The sequence below is a fragment of the Propithecus coquereli genome, unplaced genomic scaffold (genome assembly GCF_000956105.1).
Source record: "Propithecus coquereli isolate 6110/MARCELLA unplaced genomic scaffold, Pcoq_1.0 Scaffold30, whole genome shotgun sequence".
Classification (NCBI taxonomy): Eukaryota; Metazoa; Chordata; class Mammalia; order Primates; family Indriidae; genus Propithecus; species Propithecus coquereli.
Genome location: NW_012148619.1, coordinates 6,447,325 through 6,454,303, shown reverse-complemented (window position 1 = coordinate 6,454,303; position 6,979 = coordinate 6,447,325).

The following is a 6,979-nucleotide window of genomic DNA, read 5'->3' as shown; positions in this document are numbered from 1 at the left end:
CAGATAAGTGAGCCTCTAAGTCCATTTTTGTTGTTGTTAAATTCAACTTTTAAGGTTTACAGTGGAAAACAAAAGAAATACAAAAATCACATGCCAAATGTATGATTGGGTTTAAAGAAACATGACAAAATTTTTTCCTTTAATGGAATATAAAGCTGGACCCTATCTCCAGTGGTTTCATTGAAGGAACTAGTAAATATGTTTCCTGATAGTCCACTGCAATACCTTTTAAAATATCTTTTTGGAATGCATTTAGGGAAGAAAATGAGAGAGAGGAGTGTGGGAGAACTTTGGGTGGAAGCTTGGAAAGTGAATGATGCTTCCTTTGAAAGCTCAATACTTTATTTGGAGTTGGCTTTCATCTTTCTTGTATGAACAGGTTTTCTAATACTTCAGAGACATGTGTATAACTTAAAACTTGGCTCAATCCTGTGGTTCTTCTTCAGAAAAGAATCCATTAAAATGATTGCATTTTGTTCAATAATTTCATTGACATTACATATACCAGTGTAACCATAGGAACAAACAGGAACTATTTTGTTTCATTTTTCTTTAAGTTGTCTGCATTTTTATCATTTTCCAGTGAAGGCTAAGATGTATATTATCAGAAATAAGAGCCTCTTAATAGAACAACTACTCTGATGCAGTTGGGGGAAAAAAAAACTGAGCCAATAAATGACTTTTTTACTCTGAATTCCTATAATTCTTATATTTTTTTTACTTGTTTCAAATGTTTTCATTATGACCTCTTCCCCCAAGTTGAATAACTATGTCCTATTTTTCTTTGTGTCTCTCATCTTCATGTTGGAAATACTTGTTAAATGGCTGTATGGATCAATAAATGAGAAAGTGAAGAAGAGAACACATCAGTGAATAAGGCAAATAAATACACAAGGAAGGAAAATCCACACCAGATCTGCAGGAAAGGAAGTGATGTCATGAGACCAGCCTTGGAGGATAAGCGTGAAGGACTTCCCATGGAGTTAAAATAGTGTATTTTAAAGGATTTGCTAACATCTTTAGAAACATGAAATAATCCATGAGACTTTTCAGAAATTAATTTTCTCATAAAGAGCCTGAAGATTGCCATGTATCATGTCCATGTAATGGTAGTCTTCTTTTGAAATACAGTAGGATGCCAAAATAAAAAGAATCCTGGGTGAAATTTGTGCCTTAAAATTTACAGAGATGGTGTATCAAGATATAGGCTCAAAAGAAACTTATGTGATTAATCTGGTTCTTTGATAGATCCTTTTTGAAGTCCTCAAAATAAATATGTAAATAAGGGGTTTCTAAAAAATTTTGGGTCTTTAGTATTTAAAATTTCCTTTTAGTTAGCCAATAAAAATGTCTATGGCTAAGAAAGATTCAGGAAACATTAGAATGGATGAAATTTTATTCCATAAAATAAATTTTATAGTCCTTACCTTAGAAAGGCTAAATTTAACTCAGCTTTGCCTGAAGCTTAAATAGTAAGCACGGAGGGAGTGGAATCCTTAAAATTTAGCAAAATGCTCACTAGTTCTTACTAAACTTACTAACCAGTGTCTAGCATGTATCAATAAATCAGAGGAGTATTATTTATGCAACACTTAATTTTAAAAGTCTGACCAAGATACTGAGCAAGGGAGTTGGGGATTAGAGCACTTTTAGTTTTAGTGTCCATCCTAGCAGACATATGTGATCTCTGTTATCAATTAATGCTTGCTGAGTCTTTCCCCATGTCATGGTCACAATTTTGGAAAAGTAGTAGAATTTGATGGCACTTGGAATAGGCTTGTTGTGGTGGCAGAGAGCTTTCTCATTGAAGTAAAAGCCATAATAATTTCACTTGAAAGATGGGCAGTTTAGAAACCCCATAATAACCTGATTAAAAAAAAGGTATGTGGCAGTTCTCAAGTTTAGTAATTCAATTTGACAATCTAGCATGAGATACATCAATATTTTGAGAAAGCAATACATAATGTAATTTGCCTTCTCAGCAAAAATAAATAAATGAATGGATACAAATTTTTGAAACTAAGTTTGAGAGAACAGCACAATATGAAACCTGTTAATCACTATACTATTAATATAATGGCTTGATTACAGTATTCGACAATTTTTTTTAAGTTCCGCTCTGTTCAGGGCACTGTTCTTAAAACCATGCTGATGGTCTAAGGATGCAAAAAGCAGAGAGTTCTTCCCTACGTTATGAAGTATATAATCTCATGGGAATGGGGAGACACTGACTTAAATCATCACACTATCGAATGCAAATTATAGCTGTGAAAAGGAGAGGCGCCTGGTGTAGAGAAACAAACTAGGGAGACATTTTCTCCTCTGAGTTGTGTGAAGACTTCCCTTGTAGAAGAATGAAATATAGGGACACGGTAGAAAAAAGAGAAGCCAATGTGGCCAGGTACTGAGAGTGAAGGTTTGCATGGTGTAAGAAGGTCTGGAACTGATCTGGATCTATAGGTGGAGGCAAGAACTACAGGGCCATGCTAAAGACATCTGAAGTTCACAGCTAAGGCCCTGTTCAAGATGTTTGACTTTATCCTGAGAGCAATTGGAAGCTGTTTAAGGATCTTAAGTGGGAAGGGTAACAGGATTAGATTAGTTTTTTGAAAAGGTCACTCTCAGCCCATTGTGAAGAATGGATTTTAGGGAACTAGAATGAACATAGGGCAGGCATTTGGGAGGTATTACATTTATCGGATTGGAGCTGATGGCAGCTTTAGCTAGGACAGTTCTGGAGGAGAAGATGAGACATGGAGAGACATGAACGGATTCAAGAGATCTGAATGAATTTTACATAGTAAAAATAAAGATTACGAGAATCTCGAAGACTGACTGACAGCAGCATGGTACCCAACCAGAGAGGCTGGCAGCCATGCTTACCTAATGACTTCCTTAAACACCTCATTCCACTCACTCTCTGACCTTCCTATGTCTCTAAGCCATTTTCATTTTATACACACTTTTTGGAATCCCATCTTTTCACCACGAACTGCAGCACTAAGTACAACACTGGTATAAAATGTCACTGATCTTTGTTCAACCTTATAAAATTCTAAAACTTTATCCTCCATTCAATGCCCCACACCTATTTTTGGCCCATGTTTGGATTTGTTCTTATTTTATATGAAATATAAATGCAAGAGACAAATGTGTTTGTGTTTTCTCTTTAGAGTTTTTAGATGCTATACCAATTTCATGTCTTTCCTCATCAGAACTAATTCACTTATATTTACCATTCCACAAAATATTCTCAGGGATTCTTAATAAGTTTTTTTTTTTTTCTTTTTTGAGATCTTCAAAGAAACAGATATGCTTTTAAGGGAATACATAGACTCTGACTACAAATAAGAATGGTAGTCTCTCAGAGCAGGGGTTGTTCCACATGGACCCCATCAGCCTTGAAAAATCCATTGTAAGGATGAAATTCCAGTTTTGGTAGGTTCCTTATTGGTGCAAGCTAAGTCACTAAGTCCCTGCTTAGCAACTCAGACTGTCAAAGAAAAGGTGCAATAGAAACATAGAAAGACATTTTAGAACTAATACAATGACAACTATATTTTTCTAACTTTACTCCTTTTTGACATGTCTGCATTTTGAAAGTTCTATCAATTTCTTCTTCTGTGCTCATGATTCCCCCATAGTGAGCATCTGTAAACAAAGTATAATCTGTTCACAAGTGAACAGTTCAATAGCCAAGATCTAGGGCACGCAGTTGCATAAAATAAAAGGAAGGTTTACTGGAGGGTACTTTAAAAAAAAAAAAAAAATCACAGTGCTACATCCAAATCCCTATTTCACGCTTTGGTACAGAAGGAACTTTTAAAATATTTATTTTCCTTTCCAAAAGTATACTATTGATTATTTTGTTAAAAACTGGAAAATACAGACAAGAAAAAAAAATTAAAAATCAACCGTAATTCCATCACTCAGAAATATTCACTGTTACAGTGTTGTTATATAATTTTTCAGGAAATGGAATAAAATTGGGAATCCTGAGAGCAGAGCAGGGTTTCAATTCCATCTCCGCCTCTTACTACCTTTGTGATCTTGGATAAGTCACTTAAGCCCTCTGTACCTTGTTGTCCTCATTTATAAAAAGGAGATATTAAAAGTATGTACTTCACAGGATTATTACGAGAATTAAATGAACTAATATTTTTAAAGCACTTAGAACAGTGCTGGATACATATCAAGCAATTATTCTACAGTTCTATAATCCACTTTTAAATATTTTTAATACAAAATTAATACACAGTTGTGCATAAATTAATTACAGAAGTACGTTACAAAGTAAAGGTTCCCCTCTTTCTCCCTCATATCTCATCACCAACATAGTCTGTTCTTTCAAATGAATAGAACACTGTAAACATCTTTCCATGTCATTAAGCATCTTTCTATAACTACAGAATATAGCTTTCATTAAAAGAAGTGCTATGCATAAGTTCAGAATACCCAACAGTCCATATTCCATTTCAGGATACTGCACACATATTATAATCATAGGGATTACTTTAAGAGATGCCCCCTTAAGGATTCAATAATTCTAAAACATATCAAGAAAACCCTTCTGATATTCCTTTTTGGGGATTGATTGGATATTTGAAAGACCAAAAGATTTCCATTTAGTTTACTGTCAGTCTGGCACTAATTACATTAGTTCCCTTTTTTTGAGGCATGAGCAATATTCTAAAAAGCAAATTAAGAATTTAATGTTTTGCTAGCTTCAGTCAGTTCTTATTTATTCTGTTTAAGTTCATTAGCAGAACAACTAAGCTGAAAGTTCATTGAAAAGTGGTGACTGATTGATATTCAAATTTTTATCACCAATTGTTGATATAACACTTAATGCATGCTTCAGAGTTATGTAGAATATATAATGAGCCCTAATCTGTGGCATTCATCTGACAACAGGAGGTTCAAATGTGATGGAAATAACATGGGAAAGTTGCAGAATTTAAGAGAGGGAGGAATTCTTTCAAACTTGGCAGTTCTTTGGTAAATCGTATGGCTGCTCCTATTCCACCAGCTGGAATATGAAGTATACGGAAGTGTACATGGCCAGTATTTACCTTATCATAAGATTTACACATGAAAATTAAGTAGTCCTCAATCATAGACACAGGCTAATCTACTTAAATAAGTATGTTGTGTTTGGAGGCCAAGGGGTTGTCCTGGTGGGTTCTGAACTTTTCATTTTGGAAAAGGCTGTACTAAGAAAAATATGCTCTACAGCATCTATTATCTGATATCCGAATTCACTGTTGACAGACTGGTCCTTGCATGTCTTTGAAGCATATGGAAATTGATGATGAAAATGTCTAGTGTAAATAGAAATATAATCTGATGAAAACTGAAGCAGTGAACTGTGAGAAACTATTAAACCAGTGTCATCAAACAGTGCTTCAAAAATAATGAAACAGAAATACTAGTCCTTTATGAGTAATATTGGGTAAAAATGACAAAAGCACATGGTATGCACAAAAAGTTTAAATATATGAGGTAATGCTCTTTTTAATTACTATTATTACAAAGACCACTCCAAAATTCTGCACCCAGACTCCTTTCCATTTATCTCTAAGGAGACAATGACATCACGTCTCCTCTAAATTATTCAGACTCAAGGGGATGGAATTGGCTCATTCAATAGGGAATGCCATGTTTGGTGTTGGCACAGTACTTAAAGCTTCTCTCCACATTATCCCCAAACTGAAAAGCACATTTGATGGTGGCCAAATGATTAAAAAATTTTCCCTCTAGACTTTCAGCAGTCAGAAAAACATGAAGAACAAAAATAGAACTGCACCATAAGGTATAATCATAAAACGTCATAGAAGGAGAAAACTTAAGTAAAAAACACTCCAGTCATCTGAAGGCTAGCAGTTCGTGAAGTCATTAAAAGTCATTCCATACGGGCTGAGTTTGAGGAAAAGTCAGAGGTTGCTTTGTTCTTGACTCTGAGTGAAATCAAAACCTACCCAGACACTATACAAAGGCAACTGCAGTCTGCCTTTTTCTTGCCCAGTATATGCTACTAAACACACGTAAATGACTTATGTTCAGAAAAGTCTGTGGTTCTGTTCATATTAATCCATGTCTCAGGCTGGCACGATGCCCAAGCACAATCAAAGAGGGGGGTAGAAGCCTGCCTTTTCAAACAGGCTAGAAAATTTGTACCAAAAGATCACAGGGCAACAGAGACAGCTGGAAAAATTGGAGCCGGGGCTCTGATTTTTGTGCCAGTGTTACACCTAATGCGAAGGGAATGCAGATGATAGATTGAGAGTTATGTATGTTGTTTAGTTCGGCAGCGCTGTAATTACACAGAGGTGAAAATGTAACATTTTTTAAAAGTAATATCATAGTAAACATAACATTTAAAAAAAGACATTGCTGTAGCAAAGAATTAATACATCAGAATCCAGCAACAAGTTCAAGTTGCTAATAAAATAAGATAAACACATACAAAGAATAAAGAGTGAAAACGTCGCTTCAAAATTAGTCACTATAAAGGTGTTTCACTAATGTCCCTTAATAATCATTTCTTTGGAAAAGTAATCCTTACAAATGTTTTTACACACATGGAATTTTCTGCAAGATGGCTTAAATTCTTAGGCCACAAGGGGTTTTTAAATCAAAGATTTTAGGACATTTGTGATTCTAAAAAGAACATGTATGGTTTTTCTTGAGTTTTAGTAGTGGTTTTATTCATAATGGAGAATAAAAACCAAAGAATTGTGTGTAATTCTCTGTATCATTTCTCTGTTTGAATGGACTTTTTCATTCAAGGTGTTATTTAATATAATTTTGTTCAGATGAAGTACATCACCCACAACTGAAATACTGTGTATAAAATGGAGATAATTGAAAGTTTTATTGAGATGCTGTTGAGAGTCTCTGGGGTCCATGCTGAGTCAGACTGTGTTTTCAGGCTTCGATATTCCGTGGCCTTTGACAGGCATGAAGAAAAGCAAGACCA